We start from the raw sequence: 25,851 nt of genomic DNA on the forward strand, positions 1-25,851 counted from the left end.
GAGCCTGTCCAGAGACCCTGAGCGTAAGAGCGTGAGCTTCCATCTCTCCATCCTTACAACAGAGACTAAAGCTTTCCTTTGCTTCTGGCTCCAAGGACACCGGGCAGGAGGACGCTTGTTAACGGCCTGACTCAGAAGGGTAGGTAACAAGGCTATCTAGCATTGAATCACTCCCAAAAAGAGCAAACTAAAGATTCCTTTGTTTTTTTCTGTACACCTTTCTGGGGGCACCAGCTCTTAAAAGCTCCTAACCCTTATTGCAGGAAATATAAGAAAGAGGGAAAGCAACAGTAGTAACAGCTTTATGGGAACCGGAAAAACCCGGGAAAATACGGAGGTGCTAGGACAACAGATAAAAAGCTGTATTTCCTCTCAGTGCGATCTGGGGGCTGGGGAAATATGATCATTAAGGAATAGAACAGATATCAGAAATGAGTAATTCCAACACCTTCTGTCACCCTCCTTTCCCAGGCAAACCTCAAGAACGTGCAGATATGGGTAGGAGTTCCTACCACAAAGGGATCTCTTTCCATCCTGAGGAATTGAGAGCAAATAAGGTCCCCCCTGGCAGAGTTTCTCTCGTTCCACCTGAAAATTCATTGTCTGCCTTACAAGGTTGGCTCTGGTAAACGAAGGGGCTAGAAACAAAAAGCAAGCAGTCTCTGGTGTTACCAACCGTCCGATGATGACGTGCAAATTTGGAGGCTTCTCCTTTATCCAGAGAAAAGCTTTAATGCTGACTCCTGGAATTTTCTCCCAAGCCTTTACCTTCTGTGTTCAGGGAGTGAAACTCATGTTAATGCTGGTTAAGACCCACCTCTCCCTTACGGGAAGTCTATGCAGGTGGAAAGCTAACCGAATAAAACAAAAGTTACGTTTCAAGACCTAGAAGATAACCCTGCTGGAGATCGCCAGCCTCTCCCAGTCGTTCAGCCCTCCCCTGTACCAACTGTAGCAGACGGAGCCGGACTGTATTTTGATTTGCATGTTTGCGTGGAGGAAGAGCCACAGAAATGAGCTTTAAAAACTCAGCTGGTGTTGGAAATCTTTGGGGCTTGGACTGCCCCCTTCCCGCCGCCACCTCCTCCATCCCTCCCAGTCCAGGTCCTGAGGTGAGGTTGCACAGACTTGATCCTTTTCCCTTTGATACGGAACCTGTGCCTACGCCAGGCTCTCAGTGCTAAAGAAAACAGGCAGCCCTTTCGCATCGGATTTGCCTCCTGCTCTGGTTGCTGTTATTCTGTAACAGCCGCTGTCGCAATATTGCTGCCTTCAGAGTCGATGTCACCGGGGGCGAATGGCAGGGGTCCTTTCTTCTTTGGGTTTGATACATCCTTCCTTCCGCTGCTCCTTGCAATCAACCACTAGGAGAAGGAGGGAAGCAGGCAGGAGGGAGAGCGGGAGACTTCCGGAAATCTCATTCCCCCCTGGCCTGCACGGTTTGCCCGATAATGACCCCGGAGGCTTCCACCTGCCCCCGCGAAGGGATTGGTTACTCTCCCGCAGCCCTCCCAGGCATCGCCCCCTTGCTCACTTCCTCCTCTTCCTGCCCCCAATCTCTACCCCTCCAGCCTCCTGTGGCTTCACAGCCGAGTGCCCCATCTCAGGAAGCCCGAGATGGAGCTCTGTTAACAGTGAGCCTTCCATGCTTCACTCTACCTTACCCTCATCTCCAAACGCACAGACTCGAGCAACTGCTTTCCTGGAATCATTTGTGATTCTCGAAGTATGAGGGGTCAGGGTGGTTTTAAAGAGAGCAGGTAGCTTATTCTTCTTTCTGTTTATAAATAATATCCAGGTGTGCTGGGGGAAGGGGCTTCTTGATGTGCATTTTAAAACTAATTTAGAATTTGTTTTTTAATATACAGTCTCTCTATCTTGCCTTGGAGTCAAACAATATAAACTTTAAACTTGGGATTTCTGCAGTTTTTGAATACAGCGCTGGGGGACACCCCCTCCGGGGACCCACCCACTCTCTGACTCCCCCCACTCACCAGTTTTGCCAGCATTTGGTAATATGGCTTGTTTCCTCTTTGCCAATCCCTGCAGACTGAAAGCAAACGCTGGTGATCATTCTCGCTTCTCAGCTGACGTGCACACCTCTACCTGCAGCCTGTGGCTGGTGAGAGACACACCCCAAGCAAAAGCACTGGTAGGTAGAAAAAAAATTGTTTCTTCCCTTCTGCTGCTTTTATTGGAAGAATTATTATGGCTGGGAGGCAGGTACACACCTGTGGCAGTTGGGGTCTTTCATTAAGAATACATGCTTCCGATGCTTATTTTTGTGGAATCAAACCCCTTGTGGCCAATTAATTTCAGTCTATTTCAGGGTCACAGATCATACCTCTAATCCTGGCCAGTTGTCTCGCGAGTATGTGTCGTAACGGGCCTGGGGAAAAAACATAGATGGCCCAGCATAACCACTACTTCTGTTGGAGAAAATCAACTCAAAGGGCATGTCCCACATAGAGAGACCACAGTTAGAGGCAGGCATAATTGAAGTCACTAAATTAGCATGCGTCTCTCAGCCGGGGCCTAATATAAGCCAGACCTCATTGAATGCCAGGCCACGAGTACATCACAACTGCAATTAAAAAGAAAAGAGAAAAATCACCCTTGCGTCCCAAACGTTTATTTTTAACGTGACAGGTAGTAATAATACGAGATCCTAAGGCATCTGCAATAAGCAAGAAAGGTAATTTGGGTTAATCACCGTTGAAAGACCAAAGGACTTTAAGTATGTCTCCAGGGCCAAGCTCTTTGCAATGCTCCCATTTCTCTCTCTCACGTCAGCCACATCCATCGCACCTCTATTACTACATCTTGTTGCTACCTGAGATCTCCAGTCATGCAGGGTCCCACTGTATCTACTGCTTTACCTGGAGCCTCCTGCTGACATCCTCAACGTGGCCCACCTAAGCTGTCCAGTTCCCCCCAACAGGCCACAGTCCTTGGACCTTCTGCATTTGATCTTTTCCTTTCAGGTTCCGTTAATGCCCGTAAGGCCCTGCGATTCTAGACTATACACTAACCCTTAGTCCTTAAAGCTCACTTCTACCTGAAGGCAGAAACCAAGTCTAGAAATCCATAACAAATGTGCTTTTTCAGTGGTAGGGTTCTGAGTGATTTTTTTTTCCCCCTACAATGAATGTGTATTAATTTTGCATTCAAAAATCTTTTTCTTTTTTTGGTCCACTTTCAAAATCCAGTATACAAGCCCACCAAATTTTGCATCTCTTGATTTTTGAAACTCAATTTCTCAACCCCCCCAACCCTGGAATTCACTAGTGCAATTTGTCTTTGAGTTTGCCACTTGGGTTTTTTAAATTAAAGCGGGTATCAGAGACTCATTGTGTCTCTATGGATCAAATCATGGTACAGTGTTGCCAAGAATTTATCTGTATGGGTGAATGGGAGGTCTATTTTTTACAGTTTTTTGTTGTTGTTGTCGGGAGCTACTGCCTTGATAAAACTTAGGCCTTTTCCTGGCTAGGACCTGGTGACCCCTCCAGCCATATTACAGTGAAGTTTGAAAAACTTGGCCAAACAATGGGCCCTCCTGGAATTTTATGTTTTTTAAATTTTGGAATAAATAGGCTATTAGCAGGACTGTGGATAACTTTTGATCACACATAGAAACACATGGTAATAGGATTTTTTCTTTCTGTGTTAATATAATGATTTAATAAAGACATTTGGCACATAAGTAAGTCTCGTAGACCAAGCATTTTGAACAACAAGAGGATTAAGATCAGCCTATAGGGGATATTAGTAAAAGTGTCTTTTTCCTAGCTTTGGTAAAACATCTATCTGTTTGGAGATAAATTCATTATTCTTAACTAAAAACCCTCCTGAAATAGATGTGGTGAGAAATGTTCTGCCCCTGTTATGAGACTCTCCAAACAAGCTTAAAATTGCTTAGAAACAAAAGGCAGGAGGAAAAAGAAAGGATTGTGTCTCCAGATAATGAGGTTCTACCTTTGTGTTTTATCTGCAAAACAGCGTGGTTTGAAAAGTCTGGATCCCATTTCATTGGAACTGAACCTAAATGTAGTGCCTGGAATTCTCCCAAATGAATAAATTCTTTGCCGATAATTTTTAAGTGAAGAAAGATCAACAGGATAGGGGCATGAGGGAGGATTATAAACTGCAGGGTGTATGTGTGCGTTTCTGTGTGTGTATGTATGGACATGCGTGTGCGCACACAGGCGGTTGAAGTTGTGGGTAATAGAATATAAACGAAAGAACACAAACCCTCAGCAAATGTGCCCATCGATGTGGGAATCGAAAAAAACAAGATGGGCACGTGTGTCTTTGCATTTAGCGGGACAACTAGGGGAGTTGTAGACACAATTCTTTCTTTTTCTTTTCGATGTGCCATGCTGAATTCCATCTCTCTTTCTTGGAAAACTCCAGTGGATTTATTTCCTTTAAAAGAGTTCCTGCTGACTCTTTGCTCTTGTTAATTCCTGCTCAGTTTTCCTATCCCCATCCTAAGGACAGCAACATGACAAACCTCCCTTCCTTCCATCACCTTCTGATCTTCTTTCTCTGTTTCCATAGGCTGGTTTTTCTCTGCTGGATAGTGGCCAAAATGACGCCAGTTTATGGCAGTAAGAGAATACACAGTAGACCATTTCTGTCTTTAACTTTCCTCCATTTTGTGGGGTCTTGCTGAGCAGTCTGCAACTTCTATAAGGAAGGAGAGGACATGAAAGCTGTAGGATCATCACTTTCACTCTCAGGATCAAGGTTACCAAGGAGGCACTGAGTAATTTGTTTATATAAATCTCTCCACCAAGTCTTGAAAAGTCCTGCAATGAACACAATTCTTTTGGGGGACTTAGGTTCTCATTTAGCTTCTTTGTTTGAAAAATGAAGGAAAAAGAAAAGATCATTGAGTCTCCTTCTTCTTTGACCACTGGAAGAAAGGTAGAGAAAAAAGAAAAAAGAAGTTAAAGAGAGGACATACGTCTCTCCTCTTTCCTTCCCCTCTCCCCATCCGTGGGTAAAATCTAATAAAGATGATTAAATTACATGTCTTTTCCTCCCATTGAAATCCACTGCATACTATTCAAATATTAGAACTCAGGAAATAAGGCAGGACAAGGTCGCCCATGAAACCTTAGAAGGCAGCACAGGGGTCTGAGCTGGAGGTCTGCCTGGCTGGGCGGCTCTAATTAAGAAATCACCCTGCTGAGCAGAACTTAATCTAAATAAAATATAAAAAGGAATTCAGTGAAAACCATTACCTCCTCCCTACACACCTCAGGTCCAGAGCCTTCATCCATCCCCCTCGGCCCTAGAAACTCTCCCTCCCAGTCCTGGGGAGTTCTGTGTGCCCACGGTACCACCAAGTATAAAGACTCAGCTCTTGAAGAGGAAGCTGGGTCTTGTGCTGGCCTCTTGCTGTTTGGCCAGGCATTCTCAGGGCCAGAGGCAGATTTAGTCAATGTTGCTCTGGTTTGGAGGGGGATAGAGGACGAGATTTGATCAAGCATTGGTTAAAGACTTGTATATCTAGCCGACTCTTCCCGTTTTAACACAGTGAGCTGGGAACTCACAGCCTCTCTGTAGGGTGGCTGGGGTTTTCTTGCCTATCCGTCAGCTGCTTTTGATGGAGTGGTCCCTTGAGAGCCAAGACCAAGTCTGTTTCACTGAGTTGTGTTCAACGTCCTTGTCCTAGTTAGACCTTTAAAACTGTACTGAGTCAGCCTCAGGCCTCTTTTCCATCCAGGTCCTGGGGGATCCCTCTGACAGTGGGTGACATTCATTTAGCCTCATTTCCATCCACACTCCGTAGAAACCTAGGTTGTATTCTTGCTGTTGACTCCTGTAAGTGTATTATTCTCTTTCACACATCTGTGGCTTTGCACAGGCTGCCATATCTGCTCACAACAGTGATTCTTAAACTGTTAAGAACCCATTGGAAGACATAGACCCTCTCCCTAGGAGGGAAAAAAATGCACATATGCATATAAACACAGGTTTTGGCAAACAATTTCAGGGAGCACCTGAGCCCTCTAAGGAGTCCATGGTCACCAATTTACGGACCCTTGAAAGGTTGTCCTTTCTCTCTTTTCTCCACTGACAAGGATGCAAAGACTCTCTTCTTTGACCGTGCTTAAGTCCTAAGCCCTCTTTCTGACTAGGCCCTGTCCCTGGATTATTCAGTCTAGGTTTAGCAAGAATATTGCTGAATCTGTTTTGCAGAAATCCCCCACCCTTCATATCTGATCAAATTTCTCCTCTTGCACCCTGGATATCTTATCACCCTGACCAGCCTTCAGCAAAAATCCTGTCAAGTTGGTTTAGCCCGAATCCCGCTATTCTTGCTGTTTCATCTTAGTAATTTTCCACCAACCGACCCCACCTTGCTGCTGGGCTATAAATCTCCATCAATCCTTATTGTGTTTGGACTTGAGCCCAATCTCTCGCTCCTACTACAAAACCTCATCATAGTAGTAGTCTCTCTTGAGTGAAGTCTTCCTTACCATCTTTAACAAGTGCCGTGAATAACTTTTCTTTAACACCTCCCATTCCAGGGAAACCCCTACTTACCCTCAAGGGGACCTCCACAAAGCCTTCGCTGACCAACCCAGAAATAGTAATGAACAGAAGTCCCACCTCTGTGCTCCCCGTTACCCTTGTCTGCGAGTCTAGTAGGTCACATATCACAATGTGGTGATTACTTGTTTGCATGTCACTCTTCCACTAGACCAGGAGTGGGCAAATTTTCTCTGAGAGGTCCAGATAGTAAATATTTTAGGCTCTGTGGGCTGTACGTTCTCTGTAGCATCTACTCAACATTGCAGTTGCAGTAGAACCAGCCATAGACAAATGTAAATCAATGGCCATGGCTGTGTTCTAATAAAACTTTATAAAGCACTGCAATTTGTATTCTGTATCATTTTTGTGCATCACAAAATAGTCTCCTCCTTTGCTTTTTCAAACATTAAAAAATGTAGAAAAGACCACCCTTATCTCATGAGCCACACAAAAACAGAGGAGGGAAAGGACAGACAACACCCAGGACATAGTTCGCTGACCCCTAGTCTAGACCGAGGAGAGACCCTCAAAGGTAAATCTCGTTCATTTTTGAGTTTCATTATCTAGTTCCTCAGAAGTAATTTATCTTTGAGTTTCACTAGCTAGCATTATCTGATGCATAAAATGAGTGAATAAGCAGCTAAATGACCAGTGCTCTGCAAAAAATTTCCTTGAGACAGATACTGAATAGAACAAGTAAATGTGACTTGTGGGACACTGTTGAGGGCCTATGTTTCTTCATGTTTGGGGACATACTGTCTCAGCTGTTAGCTACCAAAGCTGCAGTCGCTGTTCTGTAAGCCTGGGATTATCCCACAAACCACTAGGTAGATGCTAGAAACTTTCTAGAGCAGTCCAGTATCAGACTGGCCAGAAAATACCTCTTTTTAAAGATAAGATTTCTTATACCACTCCCTGTTTTGACAGAATCACGGCTTCTTTGAGCCTCTCTTTTTAACAATCCCTTAGCCTTTATGAGGTTGGCAGCTTCTGACTTGGCTCCCAGTGATCCCCCTTCCTGGTAGTCGAGCCTATGTGTCATCCTCTCTTCTTGAGAGCGGCCTGGACCTAATGACTCATTTTTAATGAATTGAATGCACAAAAGTGATGAGGTGTCACTTCCAAAAGTGGTTTATACAAGATGGTATAAACCATCTGCTTTTGTCAGCAGACTCCCTATTGCCTTCTCAGCTTGCACACTTCGATGGCAATCTGCCATGTTGGAAAGGCTCATATGGAACTGAGGCTGGCCTTCAGCCAACAGCTGGTAAGAAACTGAGAGCCTCAGTCCAACAACCATCAAGGAACTGAGTCCTTCCAATGACCACATGGATGAGCTAAGAAGAGAATCTTTCTCTAGTTGAGGTTTCAGATAAGACCACAGACTCTAGACCAACACTCTGATAGCAGTTGTGCCAGAAAACTTAAAGCAGAGGACCCAGAGAAGTCATGCCCATGTTCCTGACTTACAGAAACTCTGCAGTGATAGATGTGGTATTAGCTTAAGCCACTAAATTTGGTGGGTAATTTGTTATGCAGCGATGGATAACTAATACATATAATTACAATTGGATATATATTAACTTATCTTACCCAACAAAATGTTGAATTCCTCCAGGGCAAGAGTTGGTTACATCATACTCATCTTGCCCCATAATACATGTTTAACAAATGTTTGTTAAATTAACTTGTATTTTGAGCTTCACTGAGTTCAGTTAATTTAAATAACAATAATATTTAAATAAGCACCAGTGGTAGGAAGCTGACAGCTGGTTAGGGCTGAAAGTTTTTGAAACTTGTGAGAGGGAAAAATATTATTCAGATTTATAACCTACTGTGCCCAGCTTATGTTTCATAGACTTTGGGGGTGGGGGGCATCATTCATTTTCAAAAGACTTCAAAGTTGGTGCCTTCTAACCGCAGTAAAGAGATACTTGCCTTTCTTGACCCAGACACACCAACCTTCCCATTGGATAGTCAGTCTAATTGTTTAGGCAATTCTCCTCCCTTCTCTTGCTTCACATTTCACATGGTCAATGAGAAATACTGCAAGGAGAGAGAAAAAATTGGAAAGAGAACTTTGAAAAAGTTGAAAAATAATGGAGAAGAGGAAAGAAAAAAGCAGAGGAAAGAGAAGTGGTCAGAACCCTCAAGCCAGATGCAGAGAAATGATTTGAAGGAAGATGTCTGATTTTCCCAACTTTAGTCATAAATATTTTGACAAGGAATTTGGCATTTATCAAGAAGGAAAACAAGAAAAAACAAAGTTGTCTTCCAGAGGGCCCAACAATGTTGGAATTCAGTGATCTAATTCTTTATAAGGTTGTGGTGAGAGATTGCCTCTCTTGTCTGAGTCTCCTGGCATTGGGACCTCTATTTCCTCAACAGCACGTGCCACGCCACTGTCAGAGATCAGGACTAAAAACAGAGGATGCGAGGGAAAGTCTGGATACTATGCTTAGGAAACAAAATTTTAAATCACAGTAGATTCTTATTCTTTATCTTACTGGTTGCTTATCTTAGCAGTTAAGGCAACTTTTCATTACTTTTGTAGACATTATATAATATCTTCTTCCCCTGCCCCAGCCACCAGCTGTTAGCCAGTCTCATCTCAGAATGGGATGGGGGTTGGATCAGCCTCAGCTGACATTTGAGAGAGCCAATTCCCAGCGACTGAAGAAATCTAAATTTTCTGCAATTACTATAGAGTCAAATCGACCTCAAGAAAAATCTATTTCTCATTCTCTATGAGACATAAGCATGATTCATGGGAAGGTAAGCTGGCACAAACTTTCTGTAGGATAACATGTCTCTAATTTTTAGCCTTTTTGGTAATAAATAAGACAGAGATTAAAAAAAAAGCAGTGACTATTAACCATCAAAATGATCTCATCCACTTTTGCTCTAGAAATATCTTAACATTTATTAATACTTAATAATATTTAATACTTACCTGTGCCTCCCATGGCATCAGAACTCAGTAAGTGGTGTTTAAATCTTAATATAGGCAATGTGATTGGTTAAAAAAAAAACCAGATAAATAAAGCTCTGGGTTTGCCCTAAAAAAAAGAAAGAGAAGGAAATCTTAAAAGAGTTAAAGGTCAAAACAATTTGTTAGAATTTTTTAGTTACATTAAGCTTAAATGTTCTCATTTAAGAAAGTGAGGACAATAATTGTATGTATCTCATAGGGTTATTTTGAAGGTTAGGTATGCGTGTTAAAGCCTCATTCTGCAGCAAGGCTGATCAGCTTTAAACACTATTGACATTTCAAGTGGGATAAATTTTTATTGTGGAGGCCTGTCCTACGTACTGTAGGATGTTTACCTGTATCCTAGCTTCTACCCACTTAATCCCAGTAGCCCCCCCATCAGCCACATGTCAACCCCCCGCCCCCCCGCCCCAACCACTATCACAATCACAAATATCTCCAAATATTTACAAATGTCCCCAGGGGAGCAAATTCACCCCTGGTTGAGAACCACTCTTCTAGGGCTTAGCAGATAGTCATTGTTCTATAAATATTAGGTGTTATTTTTATTATCATTAAAGTTATTACTAACAGCAACATCACCCTGCTATGATGACAGTTCCTTTCTCTCACTGAATTGTTAAAATAGTGCTGCATTTCTGCATCCTTTCAATAGAAAGAGCTAGAAAGGAAAAAAAAGGCAAGGTCATTCATTTGATAGCAATCCAATAGGAAACCTACTATCTCCTATGATGTCTCCTTTCATGGAAGGACAAAGGGCTGCCATTCGGTTCAGCTCTAGGAATTGGGTACCTTTCACAGGCTCACAGTTCATGAGATGCTACAAATTCCTCCACTGGCATAAATTTTCAAGCTGTAGGCACTCCTGGTTTGGTTGACTCTTGAATCCACTTGTGGAGATTTTCAAGAGTACTGCTACCTGAGAAAGAAAGGAAAGAGATGTTCAGAAGGACTCTTCCACAAGACTTAGTCCCTCTGCTATTTTTAGTGGTTTTGTGCTTATTTGGGTTTACAAGTACGGGGTTTTTGTTTTTTGGAGTTTTTTTGCCCAAATTGTTCATGCATATTCTAACAGTGTTTGCTTTAGCTGTTTTGATACCAGGATGTTTTGAAGGTACTAATGTTTTTCATGGCATGTCTTGTGTTCAGTGTGCAGATGGAGTTGGTGACTGAATACAGTGCCGTATTCCTCAAAGTCTTTAACCAAATAATTGCTACTAGCAGAGAAAACTGAAAAGAGTTCTGGGGATCTGGGAGTGGCCAGCTGAAAATACAAAATTCCTCCACACCTCTCGGTTTTATCTTCGAATGCATGCACATTTTACTTTCTGAGCTAAAATATTTTTTCTTTTGTTTCAAAATGTGGAAATGAGCTCTCCATGTTGGGCCCTGTGCATCTGGTGGCTTTTCCTGCTCCCCTTTTGAAAGCTTGCACCATGCACTTGCAAAGGCAAGATCGCAGCCTTGAAACCTGATAGACCGAAACAAAATTTTGTTTTAATAATAAAAAAAAATCAGTGTCAGCCTAGCAAGCACTTAGAGCCCACATTTATCCTTTCTTCTTCTTCTTACTTATTTATTTTACTGGAGGTACTGGGAATTGAACCCAGGACCTTGTGCATGCTAAGCATATGCTCTACCACTATCCCTTCTTTGCCACAAAGCCTGACTCTTCCTGGCGTGTTGAGTGTTTTTCTGTCCCCACTCCCAGCACCCACCACTATGCCAACTTCCTTACACCCCTTGTATACTCTGCTCAAACCTGGAGGTCCCCCCCTACACCTTCCTAGAGGCCTGTCTCTCTGTGACTCAAGTTCTTCAAAAGCTGTCTTGCATTCAAACTACCTATGAGAGTTTCCCTGATGAATTCCACCCCATGACAGTCACCCTTGCTGCACATTAGACATATCTTGTCAACATAAAGAAATGCTTTAAAAAAAATTCACTTTAGAGTCAAACTTTCTTCCCTCTTACTCTTAATTTTTTAATCTAAGGATGGCTAGGAAAAAGTGATGTCTGTCTGAATTTGCATTTCACAAATCACATATTTCCTAGTAAATAACAGACTCCATACTTACAGTTTGCAATAAAAATATAAGCAGGAGCTACTTCTCATTTCTCCTAATGGGCTAATTACAATTTTCTCGAGGGCAGGAAACCTCTCTGTTTTCCGTTCTGTTTTCCTCTTGTGTGTTTTAACTCAAAGGTTTGGACATTTAAGACCTTCAAAGAATATATGCTGAATGAACCTAAGAGTGAATGAGTGATTGCGTTTTTAAATTAATTTCTTTGAGCTTTAGTTGATCTGCATATTTTGGCAAAAGCACACATTAAGACACCTTATCAGTATCAGGTTTGTACAGTCTGCTTGTCGCCTTGTAATTGGTGGCTAGTTCTGGGCATGGTCATCGAGTCTCCCTTGTTGACACTTGACTTCATCCATGTCCTTCAAAGCCCCAAGCATAGAGATTTGCCTGTAGTAGTTACGTTAGAAACGTTACGGGATGAATGTCATTTACAGCATAATACAAAGAGCGTAGGCAAAATAATTTGGAGAAAAGATAAGCAGTTAAAGTAAATAACAGCCAACTTGTCCCCAGAGTATGTATAAGGGTAGATTCCATGTTCATAGAGGGAGGGAAAACCGTCTGATGAAGAATGATGGGCAAGTCTGGGGACTAAGATACCAGGATCGAGACTTTCTCTGTAAATACTGTCATCTCTTCCTACTTTCCACGGGGCTGGATTGATGTCTTCAGGACATAGAACTGGAGTATATTTTTTCTAGATATTTGTGCTTCATTAACACCTGTCTTCCAGGCAAGGGGAAGGTCTGCCTTTTCTGAGGAGGTTGTGGTCTTCTGAGTTGTCAAGAGCTTAATTAAAAATCATACCTTGAATTTGATGCAACCGTTATGGAAGACAGTGTGGAGAGTCCTCAAAAAACTAAAACAGAGACTTACCCTATGATCTAGCAATCCCATTCCTGGGCATGTATCCAGAGGAAACTCTAATTCAAAAAGATACACATACCCAGATGTTCATAGCAGCACTATATACAATAGCCAAGACATGGAAGCAACCTAAATGTCCATAGACAGATGACTGGATAAAGAAGTTGTGGTATATTTACACAATGGAATACTACTCAGCGATAAAAAAGAATAAAATAATGCCATTGCAGCAACATGGATGGACCTGGAGATTGTCATTCTAAGTCAAGTAAGCCAGAAAGAGAAATGAAAATACCATAAATCATTCATATGTGGAATCTACAAAAAAAAAAAGGAATGAAAAAAGAGGACACTAACAAACTCATTGACAAAACAAAAACAGACTCATAGACATAGTAAACATTCTTACGGTTACTGGTGGAAAGGGATAAATTTGGGAGTTAGAGATTTGCAAATGTTAATCACTATATAAAAATAGATAAGAAACAAATTTCTTCTGTATAGCACAGGGAACTCTATTCAATGTCTTGTAATAATCTTTAATGAAAAAGAATATGGAAATGAATATATGTATATATATGCATGACTGGGACATTATCTTGTGCACCAGAAGTTGACACATTGTAACTGACTACTTCAATTTTAAAAACATCAGACCTTGTATTGATGAATGTAGCCTGTGGATATTTTCACTTAGAGATGCTATTGGGACTTTCGGAATGAAGACAAGCCAGTAGTCCCAGTTAGAAGTGACAGCATCAACTGAGGGCAGTGTGTGCTGGCTGACAGAAGAAACAATGGGAACTGGGACCATGATGGGGACCTAGTCATCAATAGAACCTGGAATTACGGCTTTTTGCCTAGACTTAGTCAAATACCAAGGACTTCGAGCACTTCTGGGCACTCACGTCTAACTGGGAAGTTGGAAAGCAACACATAGATCTTGTATGCTGGACATTACAGGAATAAAAGTTCCTATGAAGCGTTGTTTCATGGATCTCTGGACACACTCTAAACTAGTCTCAAGTGATCTACTTGTGACATCTTAAAGTCCAGTGTGAGTCAGGTGGGGACCACATTTAACAGTCTGTCTTCTGACCAGTTGAAGACACATGTGGTCCTCCGTGTCACCAGAACGCATCCAGCTATGACAGAAAGACCACAGCTGTAGGGTGGGGTGTGCGTTACTCTGAATAAACAGCAGTAAGACTACATCACCCATATCTCAACAGAACTCAGTTACAAATATGTGATGAATGACTCTGAAAAATATCTTCTGGTGGACCTCTCAATTTCAGGTATGATCAAGTTTTCCAGAAAGAGTGAAACAAAGCTGTCATTAGGTGGACAAGGACTCGAGAGAAAAGTTCTTCTATTAGTGAGATTTAGTGTAAAGAAAGATACAGCACAGGAGGCATTCCAGGCTGACCTCGTCTGGTGGTTGCAGTCAAGCTAGCACATAACCTGGCGACTGTAAAGCAGGTCCAGTGATCCCTAACACACGGTGTTGCTGTAATGGCTGAATGATAAAATGCATGCAGTATGACCGGTGCAGTCCCTGGTGTGCGGTAAGCATTTACAAATGCTTGACCCCGGAGAAAGACTAACACCCAACCATATACCCAATTCAGACCTACACTCAGTCTCAGTTTCCACTGTTGGCTCTGATGAAACAGTGCTAACCAGGAGGGCCACGCCTGCAGAAGGACAACAGGGAGCATTCTTGCAAAGCCCATCTACAGCTCGTGGAAGGTGATGAGCTACAACTTTGCCTTGTGAGTCTGAGTGATGGGGCAGGGCATGCTCCCTGGAGGGCTTATTAAACAGCTGTGATTTGCCCACTGCATCATCCCCCGGACTGAAGTTGCTTGCTTCCCTTACAGTAGCCATCCAGTAGGTAGCTTGTGGCCAGTAGGCTAAGAAGCAGAAGGCAGTTGGTGTCAGCCTCCTGAGATGCCAAGTGGAGAAATTTTTCTCAGGTTTCTGGGTGGGTTTTTAAGCCAACACCCTTGAAAGAAAGCAGAGCCTGCATGCCACAGGCATCTGGGGCACAAGGCCTACACAGTATTTTTGAAAAGTCAGTATCGCTCGCTGACGATAAAGGGGCATTCACTGCGGGCAAAGGCACTCCACGGGAGTGGGTGGAGTTGGGGCTGCCAGGCGGTCCTCGGACTGAGTTTGCAGCCAATTTTCTTTTTCCACCATCTCTAGAGTTGAGTGGGTGCCAATACAGCTAAAAGCTTTGGGAGACACCCATAGACACAGATAGTAAGCCCCCCACTCTCCCAACCCCTGTCTTTTCCATGGAACTTAGCAGCCGCGACCAGGGGCGTCATCACACAGCATTAATTTTTTCCCTTGCCTGGTTTCCCACATTCTGTGACCACCTCAGAGTGTGCCAGGGAAAATATTGAGAGCCTAGGTAAACGAAGGGGAACCCAACATTCACCAGTCTGGCCTTAAAATAGCCAGTGGAACGCCCCCATCCCGGAGAGTACACAGGCGGTGACTGTTAGCTAGTGTGCTCAGAGCACCCGCCCACCCCACCCCAACAGCTCACCCCGATCCCCGTGAAAGCCTATCTCAGACAGAGGACAAAGAAGTAGCCTTTGCTGCCTCGGTCCCTTTTGCCCCCACCCCCCACCCCATGACTTCAGTGAGTATTAATGAACACAGAGTGGCCCGATTGATGCAAACCAGTGCACCCCAGTCTGGGTGGGGTGGAGGGTTGGACAGAGCAACCAGGGAGAGTCAAGAGGAAGAGTGTTCGTGGAGGAGAGTGGAGGCTTCAGGAGTTTCAGGACACTCCCCAGAGCTGAGCACCCAGGAAGAAAGAAAAAGGTCTCCATACAGACTGTTGGACACCCTGGGAGAGACATAGCTCTAGAGCTCACTGCTTGTCACAAGGCTATGTATTCTGGATGGAATGCACGCAGTGGGGAGGGGGGCTCAACAGGAAGAGATGTCAAGAAAGCAGAAAGAAGGAGGGAAGATAATCAGGGGTGAGGCTAAGGAAGAGCGTATGGTATGTACTGCACCAGCATAATGTTTTCCAAGCGCTCTACATGTGAAGTTGCCAGATTTAGCAAATAAAAATGCAGGATGCCTGGTTAAATTTGAATTTCAGATCCACCGCAAATACATTTTTAGGATAAGTATGTCCCCTGCAAATATTTGGATATACTTATATTTTTGAAAAAATCATTTTTATTGGAAATTGAACATCCAGTTAAATTTGTTTTAGATAAACAAATGATTTTTAGTATAAACACATCTCATGCAATGTTTGAGACATAATTTAGATAAAAACAAACAAACAAAACTTAATGTTCGTGTGGAATTCAGATGTAACTGGGTGTTCTGTGTTTATCAGCACCCCAATTGCCACGTCTTGGCCCTTGAGCAGAATGAAGATCCTCAAGGGCAGAGACTGTTTCGGCCAGATCCCCTCTGCAAAACCTAATGTTGCGTGTTCCATACATTACTTTGCCATGAAATGCAGTACGCCAAGGCGTAAGAACTGTGATAAGCGTGCACGCTCTGCAGTCTGACTGTCCTGTCTTCACCTGTTAGGAGCCATGCGATCTTAGGCAAGTACCTTAACCACTGTTTCCTCGATTTTATCATCTGATAAATGGCAAAAATGATAATTGCCTGCCTTAGAGAGCTGTTGTAAGGAAACAACATAGGGAAAGCATTTAGGCTCATGGAAAGTACTCAGTAAATGTCAGCCATGGTTATCACTATTATTACTGTTATTGTTATGGGACACTTGCTGAATAAGGGGGTGTGAGAGAAAGAAACCAGCTCGAGGCTGTTAGAGACCTGTCTACGCTGACCCCTGAGCTTCTTCCACCAGCTCTGTGACCATCAGAGAGACTTTGTCTTTCTGAGGGTCTTTTCCTTGGGGTTCCAAGATACCTTCCAATTTGAAAATCTCATAATTTAAGTAGGTTGAATGGATGAGAACCAAATGGCACAGAAACCATGTCAATGGAAATGGGTAAGGGGGTTAAAGAAGAAGAAGGGCAGTGGGGGGAGGGGTGTTTCTCTTGTAGACAAATTAAAAGGATTGTTCCAAAGTGTAGGGACTCCAGCCTTCTCAGTGTTCTGATCTTATGGAGGCTAGGTTTTAGAGACTCAGACAAAAGAAAACCAACACGAGAGCAGAATGTTCTGCTTCAACTTGGATTGGCACCAAGAGGAGCCTGGTGTAAGGCTGAGTGGGGAGCCTTCCCAGTGGGCAGTCAATAAATTCACAGCATCCCAGGGCCAACACATCAGAGAAGCCATGGTCCCCCCAATCCGTGAGGTCTTTTGGAGCCCAGAGTTGGTCTTTGGTGATTTGCAACATTTCCAGATAATTTTAGATCTCCCTAGTGACCTTTAGAGCTACTTCTCACCGCCCCCGAGAAATTATCACTTAGCCACAAAGAAAATATTTGTCCCTCTCGTGTTATTCTGAGGGGAGAGTATGGGCACCAGGAATCCAGGGGTAGGCAGATATCCTTCCAGCAATGGTTTCCTCCCACGTCTTTCCTCTACCAGATGATGAAGCAGATGAAGAAGAGGATCCATCAGTAATTCTACCAACAGTATGAACTCACTTCTCATTGGCTTCTGAAGCCTTTGGGGAGTGATGCAATAATTAGGAGGTACAGTCCCCTACCCCAGAGTATTTATTCCCCATACACCTGGAGGGTAAAACCATTCTTCAGCATAGCAGTGACTTGGGAGGCTGAGCATAGCAACACGTGGGTGCAAATAATATAGGCAAATGGAGTTCATTTGTGCTAAAACGACAGAGAATGAGCCACATGACCCTAACCAAGATGTGAGCTTTCAATGGGTACATGGAGAGTTGGGGAAGAAGGGGAGAAACTTGAAAGAATAAAGAACATTCTATGCAAAGATAAGAAGGTTTCAAGAGCATGCCAGAAAACTAGCATGAAGGGGAGCCTAGTTAAGGAACCAGGTCGAAGTCTTCGGCATGTAGATGCCTTAAATTAAGTCACAAACCAAGTTGCAACTAAATAATTGGATTCCTTATACTTTTTTATTTCCTGTTGTGCTGTGATTTAAGGAGATTGGCCAAAACATTGAATGGTCCACAATTTAAAAACATTTCCTCCACCAACTGGAAATTCCATCCACTGAATCACTTTGATTATACATTACTAGGTGAGTATAAATCAGTTCCCTGTCTTTTGAAGGCAACTAGTCAGTAGCTTGAGAAATTACAAATCACGCTCTCTTTCAGTAGCAATTCGACTGTCAGGAATTTGTCCCACAGGTATACTTGAACACGAACCAGGTTATTTATTCCTGCATTGTTTATTAAGCCCCAAATATTGAAGCAACCTAAATGCCCATCACAAGGGGACTAGTTAAAATCAGATATACTATTAATACATTCGTAGGATAAATGCAAGTTAATAATGAATGTGTAAGCTCTTTAAGTACCAATGTAGTACAATCTCTGAAATACGTTGTTTTAAAAAATGGTGAGACACAGGAAAGCCTGGAGAGGATGCTGCCAAATTGTTAGAAATTAAAGGAACTTCAAGAGGGTAAAACATAACTCCCTACCCATTGCGTGTGGGTTGAACTTAGTGCCATTATCCCAAAGAATTACGGTGTAGAAGGGAGAAGGAGTGACTTTACAGTGTGGAGGCCTAGCAGACACCACTTCAGCCAAGTGAGCAGGTTCACACCATCACTGGTAAGTCCATGGATACCGGGTACCTTTGATACAGTGATGAGAAGGGCATTTCATCTCTCAGGTCATCCTGCACAAACTCCATAACCCTGGCAGACCATGAGAAAAATAACAGCCAAACTCAAACTGAGGAACATTCTACAAAATATTAGCCAAATGCAAATTGAGGAGCATTCTTCAAAACTGTCAAGGTCATCAAAAGAAGGTATGTCTGAGAAACTGCCACAGACCAGAGGAAGCTGAGGAAACATGACAAGGTGGTATCAGGGATGAGATCCTGGACCAGAGCTGGGACATTGGGATGAAACTAGTAAAATCTGATAAATTATAGAATTTAGTTATTGATAATATACCAATGTTGGTTCCTTAGCTGTGACAAACATAACAGCTTATGTAGAAGTACAAGATGTTGACAAAAGGGGGAACCGAGTGATGGCATATATAGGAAGTCTGCAACAGCTTTGCAACTTTAAATTTAAAACCTTTCTAAAATAAAACGCATTAAAAATAGAAGGGAGTAGAGATTATATGATGGCTCACATGTTCATGAAACATCTTTGGAAGAATAGACCATAAACTAATAATTTGTGTTGCCTCCAAAGAAAGACCTGAATTATTGGAGGAGAAGCTTCCACTGTTATGCATTTTTATATTTTGAATTATGAATCATGCAAATTTACCACCATTTAAAAAAATAAAATTTAAATTAAAAAAAAAATTTAAATCCAAGTTGTTTCTAAAAGATGTAAGTTTTGAGATTCACTTTTTTGAGTAACCCTTTAAACTAGAAGCCCCCAAAGAATTAATTTGGATTAATTTCTCCTATAAATAAGTTGGATGGCCCAAAAATACAAGGCTTTGAGGACAGTGGTATTGGGAATATGGGAATATGGAGGAGAAAGGAAGCATTCAGTAATGGCCTGAAGGTCTGGTATTATTACCAAGAAAATTCTGAGTACCGAAGTGACAAAATAAAGGTATGTGGTACCAAAGAGATGCTGGAAAATGGAGAGAGAAGATTAGCTCTCCATCTGTTTCCCTGTAGATTATCCCAGTTCTTTTTTTTTTATTTTATTTTAATTGAAGTACTGTCAGTTACAGTGTGTCTGTCTCCGGTGCACAGCACATCCCAGTCATGCGTATACATACGTGTATTCAGCTATCCCAGTTCTGAGATGAGCCTTCCTCCGCGTTTGGCCCTTAACCAAGAAAAATGGATTAAACGGTTGGACCTCTAAGGAACAGTCTGAACCATCAGAGAACTGATTCTGGAGACATTTCCTTCCCTCCCTGACCCATCACCCTTCTGTTTCAGCCACTTCTTGGCCAAAACCAACAAGAGTGGTGACAGTGAGGTGACTTCAGACTGGACTCCAGGAAGAGAAACCAGGCCCTTCAGGCAGAGCCACAAGCCTGAGAGAAAGGACACAGGATTAGCAGGTCGTTGAGCCCGCTGGGGGCCAGGAGCCAGAAGGACACCCACCAAGAGAGGCAGGGAAACGGTTAACAACTCAAGGTGACAAATTACACCAGCTCCTCCGCGGGGGCTTCAGTTTGGCTGATTGCAAAGTCAAAACAGAACTGTCGGAAACTGGGAAGGCGCTGTCACTTTTACTGTACTTTTCCACACTTTTTTTTTTAATTTGGAAATGTACGCGGGGAGCTGGAAAACGCAGGCTGGGGAACTCCCGGGGTCTGAGCGCGAGAAGCTGTCTCTGCTTGGCTCTCTGTCTCATTCAGATCAGAGCCTCCCAAGGGCATTGGCTGCCACCAGGGGCAGCTAGCTTGGCCAGCCCTGCCACCCGCCCTGTGGAGCACCCTCACCTCCTCTCGTTTTCCCTGCCCTCCGATGCCAGCGTGCAACCCCTGCCAAATTACACTCAACGGCACGCTCAGTCCATCAGCCACGCCGGCCTTCTTGTTACTAAACCCAGCAGCCGCTTAACAGGGAGCAGATGGAGAGAGAGGAGCCTTAGCCCTGATGTGGACACTGCAGACTCCCAGGGCAGAGAGGCAGAGGAAAAGTAAAATCCTCAGCGCTTATCCCAGCTGCGCCTTCGGCATGGACCCTGCTGTCACGATGCCTGGCATTTGAACCGCTGGTCCATGGAAATTCATGAAAAACAAAATGGTGAGCTCAGGATGTTTGACATGATAATTGTGCCCCATTTTGGGGAGAGTACAGGAAATCAGCACACACTGTGATGGACGTCCTGGGGAGGTTTACCTGCCCTTTGGATCTTATAAATCTTTGGCTTCTGGTTCTGAACTTCTAGGCATAAGTATTTACTAAGCACTTTCCAAATTATAAGGAGCATCCTCGTCACGACTGGACATTTAAATAACACTTTCCACATTAGAGGTCGTGTCCCCCTCACAGATAACCTTGTAGATTGTCTTAACATTAAGGATATACACATCCATCAACTCCCTTACATACACACACACACACACACACACACACACACACACACACACACACACCCTCAAAGGGCACTGGATCTGCCAACTTTGAAACAGCTGCTGTTCAAATGACTTAGCTGTTGATGTCTCCCTATAATTCGGCCAATGCCATATCGCCCAGACCTCGGGTTCATTCACAATGGCTCAGGGCTAATGCCCAGTGGGTCATCCATCGCAGACCTTATCCACCCTGTCCCCTGACCTATCTCGTGGAATAGTGCAGAAACACAATTCCTCTGTTGCTCTCCGACTTGGGGGTTGAGGGAGAGGGGATTGTGCATGCACACGAAACTCCCCTCAGAAAGATTAGCGCAGTTATTAGCCAACAGTAACGGCCACAAGCCAATCTGCTCTTGGATCTTCCCAAGCACCGGGTCACCTCAGAGCCTCTCAGAGCCCCAAACACAAGACTATGTGTTTTGTGTTCTGCATTTTGCAAGGTTTTTCAGAAGGTGGCTGGGCCAGTGCTTAATGTCGCCCTTACCCACAAGTCTAAGAAGCAGAGGAAAAAAAAATACAGTGAATAATGCATGTGTCTGAGCCCTGGGTCCCCATACCCCCATAAGTCTGTATGAGGGAGATGTCTGGGGCCAGACGCCTTTGGTAACTGCTTCACCCAGTGTCATTTGGGCAAAGTGCTTATTGGAATACTGCTGCAGATTGTGCTTCATGTAGACCTCTCCACAATGATGTCTTTCCCCCCCTCTCTTCACCTTATCTGAATAATAATTGTTGACTTCTGTGCTGCCACTCTCCTGGCCATTCTAGGCTCCCATCAGAAATTATGGGTATGTATTCGAGAAGAAATTAAATTGTTCCACAGCTTAGTAAACACGTACTTACACTGCAGACATATTTCAAATCGTAGTCTCAAAGAAAGTGAGGCCTTAATATTAACCTGCCCAATATATGTTGATTAAATAGAGATGACGTTGGGTGATGTACAAAGAAGGAAACTTGGAGGATGGAAAGATGGGCGATATATTTACCTAGTTCCAAAGCGATCAGCCGATGAACTGAATTTAAGTTACTGATGAACTAAATGAGACATTAAAAGAATTTGCCAATTGAGTCCAGACTGCTAGTCCAATAACTCTGTAAATATTCTACTCCAGAGAGTACATGCGTGCATAAATAAATACAGGGGTGGCCGTTACCTACAGTTCAGGAACTATTATTCAATCGTTCCTTTATTCTTCAGACAGTTACTGATTCCCTGCTGTGTCGGTCAGCTTTCTCTTGGAGCAGCCATATGAAACATCCTGATATTTCCAGAGAAATCAGTGCTGCTTGAAAAACACAAGCCTGGGAAAGAAAGCATCAATGCTGAACAAATAAAGAGGACATTTTCTATGCGATGGCAAATTGGGAAAGCTTTCAAGCATCTGTGGTTCATTGTTGAGAAGACCTAAGGGTGGTAAACTTTGCACATGTCTGTGAAATACATCTACGAAGTATTAGATATAACCCCGTTCGTACGAATTACTACCGTGTCTTTGCAGCATCCAGCCTCATTTCTCATGCATCAGTCTGTCACAGGCGCCTCTGCTGAAGGATCTAAAGCCTGCATCCGAATTACCAAGGCACAATGACTCTATTCTCCAGCACAGTAATTTTATACTCACATACACACACCTGAACAGAACAAGCAATATAGCACTGTTTGTATATGACGCTCATAGTGTGTGTTCTCTCTGTCATCTGTCTCTGTCTCTCTCTCTCTCACACACACACACACATACACACACACAGAGTCTTGCCCATCTGTGAAGTCGAAGTTTTAGTTAAATTCCAGAAAGCCTTCTTTTGTAACAACTGGGATACAACTGGAATCCCTGATGAATCCATTTCTCAGTCTACTCGCAAAATGGAAGTTAAAAGTAATTAATAATAAACGGATTATTCGGAAAGCACCTAAAGTCCTGAGGCTAAATGCATAAACAGAAGAGAGACTAATCATACAGAATGTATACGCTGAAGCACTATACACTGAAGTATTATTCGCTAATGACAAGACAGATGCAAATACACAGCTGCCAGAACAATTTCCTCCTTACGATGCCTGGAACTAGACGCCTGATATTATTACACTGTCTGTAAGCAAGACAGGCGTTTTTGAGGCTTTGTAAAGCGAACCTTTGAAGTGTGCACAGCACGCTCAGTTGTGCCTGTCCACGCACAAGCACAGGCACAAACCCATCCAAGCCTTAGACTTCTCTCTGCAAAACTGATACAATTTCATCGTGTTTCATTCCTAGATTATATTCCCAGCAGTGGTGGTTGTGATCCAGGAAAAGGAGAACAAATAGCAAAGAATGGCTAGGCTCTGATGAGGCACAGAGACCCCCCCCCAAAACCATGGGGTCCCCTCATTCATCTTTAGTTACTTGTCAACCCAGAGGTCCAGCCTGTCGGAGCCCAGCTCACCAGCACCTGCATGTGGATGAACTTTGTAGACAAGGGCACACACTGGGTACCAGCTCGTGGGAGGAAACCAGATCCGGGGCTGATGCCTGCTGTTCCCCGATGCCCAAGCTACTTGTCTTTGAAACCAGACAGGGCCAAGAATTCCCTTGTTCACTGATGGTGAATCTTGCAAATTGAAAGCCAAGGAGAATTACGGAGGAGGTGAAGGCAGGCGGAAGAGGCTCGGCCAGGACTCAAGGCAAGAAGAAAGCTCGCTTGTCAGGAGAAGAATCATTTCTACCTCTCTCCAAACACTCATGGCTGATTATCCCCCCAGATCCAGCGAGCCCACCCAGCTCATCCGCACACATGAACGCAATTCCCTGGCAGTCTGGCCTGTTCCTCCTGCGGCAGGCAGCCAGGCAGGCCTCAGCTGGGAGACGGCTGTCGCCAGCAGTGCCTACACCGTGGCAAAAGGAGGAGAAAAGAAGAGTCACGACTGGATCATCTGTCAAAGCAGCTGTGGGGGAGGAAAAAGTCAGATTCGACTGACAAACGGCTTTTTTAACCCAGGTAGCTACTCACCTGGATCTGGCCTGAGGATTGACAAAGTCAGGGCAAACTCCAAAATCCAAATGAGCAGAATCCAAGGGGAATCTATCCTGCCATGTTTTCCTCGGTGGTCGGGGGCGGGTTAGCTGACCAAGGACATGGCCCCGATCAATTCAGCCGGGGTGGAGAGAGGGTGCAGGGGGTCCCGCCTAATTCCGCCTCAGTCTGGAACCTGCTCCCGAGGCTGAAAGCTCCAACGGTGGTGTGTAGTTTGAATGAGCCCACAGAATACCTCGATCTGATCTTTTATAGTGCTTTGTTTATTACCCGTGTGCCCTTATTTCATAAGGGAACTGAGAGAGAGAGAGAGTGTGTGTGCAGGAATGATGAAGATGACTATTAGCAGCAATCCAAAGACAGCTTTTCTGAAGCTCCATTCATAGCAGCAAACAACCTCACAATTGTTCTCTCAAATGTCACCTTCCCGTACGGGCCACGGTGCCGATAAAACTCGGCTCTCTGGTCTCTTGCTCCCCTCGTGCCCCTCCCCTCCAAATTGCTGCATTATCCTCCAAATATCTCCGCAGAAATGGAGCCGACAAGAAAAGCTTTTCTTCTTCTCCCAACGCCCCCCCAATCCCACCCCCCCATCCTTTTTTTCTTTCTTCTTCATGCGGCTTTGAACAATTTGGCTCTGTTCTGGGTGCATTCCTGTGGCCCATTCTCTCCTAGTCCCCTGCGCAGGGCTGAGGACGGTGGACCCGGAGAACACAGGCCCGCATTCAGAGCCAGGACGGTGCTCGGAGCAGGGGGTGGGGGTGGGGGGGTGGAGGCAGTGAGAAAAGTGAACCGAATATACCTCCAATTGTTGTGCCACCAACTTAATACCTGGGCAGAGAGAGACAAAGGCTCTTTAGAAAAAGCCTGGGCTGCGGGGTAGCCTGCTCCCCCACCCGCTCCCGGAGTTCAAAAGATAACAGCAGCTGAAAAGAAAGCCCTCACGTGATTGAAGTTCTCCAAGTCATTTCAGGAGCTATTACGAACGATGACAGAGAACTCACGGCTGACTCTTTGGGAGGAACAGCCTCTTCTCAGGTGTGAGGAGAGGTTTTCTCTCCTTGCGTCTGTGTGCGTGCATGTGAGTGTATGTACACACATACAAGCAGCCATTCCTGAGCAACGTGACCAGTGCTCTCCAAGCTCTCCACCCTCTCACATAAGCAGAGGTGTCACCGAGGCTTGGAAAGTCTCCGGCTTGAGGGGAATCTACAAAATGAGGAGTGCACTCTACAGACTTCCCTGCGTCTCACCTTTTTCTTAAACAACACATTTCAGAAATTGTCGTATATTGGTACTTAAAGAGCTTCCACATTCATTATTAACTTGCATTTACCCTACGAATGTATTAATAGTATATCTGATTTTAACTAGTCCCCTTGTGATGGGCATTTATTCTCAACAAAGGGTAAGTGGGTAATTTATAACTTTTATTCATGTGTTTAGGTCTCTGCTTGGGATCCACAATTTGCACTTGCCCGTGGAAGAGGGTGCAAGTCTCAGGAATAGGTTCTAAGGGTATAGGAAGCGGGGTTCCTGCAGTCCGAACAAATCGCAAGGTGTTTATCACGTCTCCTCTAGATGGGGAGGGTGCCGGGCCCGTTACAGTCAGACGTCAGAGGCCAGCTTGGAGACAGCACCTCATGGTCCTTAGCGCCACAGTCTTACCCTAAGTTCTTCCTTGAGAGAAAGATTTTTTTTTTTAAGCTGGGAGCCTGGAAAGCAAAGACAGAAAAAGCCAAACCTAGAACGTAACTGGGAAATGGTGAGACGGATAGGCACTTGAACGCCAAACAGAAGTTTTTGATCTTGTAACTAAAAAAAAAAAAAAAAAAAACAAGCATGCACTTAGAAAACGGCTCTAAATCACTGCTCTATTTGTTTGTTTTTCCAGAAGATGGGAAACTCCATAAGGACAGGGATGGTAGCACTGAATCCCCAGCATCTAGCTCAGTAACTCTTTTTGAATGTTGAAAAATTCCAAATGCACAAGAAGAGAAAAACAAATATGCAGGGCTGGGCTGGAGCCAGCCTGTCCTCACTCATGGGGGCTGACCATCCAGTCCACCAGAATTCTGCAAGCCAGTTTTTAAGCACGGCCACTACTAGAAGTTAAATTCTGTAAACTTAACACTTAAATAAATCATATCAAAAACAAA

General features: G+C 43.9%; 2 long non-coding RNA genes across 7 annotated transcripts; one reads left to right on the forward strand and one right to left on the reverse strand.

The window, feature by feature from the left end:
• Positions 1-25,851, forward strand: LOC116283711 (uncharacterized). 2 transcript variants are annotated; one of them, XR_012059823.1, is made up of 5 exons: positions 1-139; positions 2,050-2,152; positions 15,998-16,085; positions 17,579-17,676; positions 25,587-25,851. It is a non-coding gene; the product is annotated as an uncharacterized lncRNA (long non-coding RNA). The 2 variants fall into 2 exon arrangements; XR_004193394.2 differs by lacking the exon at positions 15,998-16,085.
• Positions 153-23,823, reverse strand: LOC116283710 (uncharacterized). Of its 5 annotated transcripts, none has more exons than XR_012059819.1 (9): positions 23,669-23,823; positions 10,262-10,460; positions 9,503-9,608; positions 8,488-8,595; positions 4,535-4,921; positions 2,345-2,584; positions 1,995-2,050; positions 1,665-1,777; positions 153-1,364 (listed from the first exon to the last, which is right to left on the reverse strand). It is a non-coding gene; the product is annotated as an uncharacterized lncRNA (long non-coding RNA). The 5 variants fall into 5 exon arrangements; XR_012059821.1 differs by adding an exon at positions 8,890-8,967 and having other exon boundaries at positions 153-1,777; XR_012059822.1 differs by adding an exon at positions 8,890-9,006 and having other exon boundaries at positions 153-1,777.

This window comes from Vicugna pacos, chromosome 16, assembly GCF_048564905.1.
Source record: "Vicugna pacos chromosome 16, VicPac4, whole genome shotgun sequence".
In the NCBI taxonomy this organism is placed as follows: Eukaryota; Metazoa; Chordata; class Mammalia; order Artiodactyla; family Camelidae; genus Vicugna; species Vicugna pacos.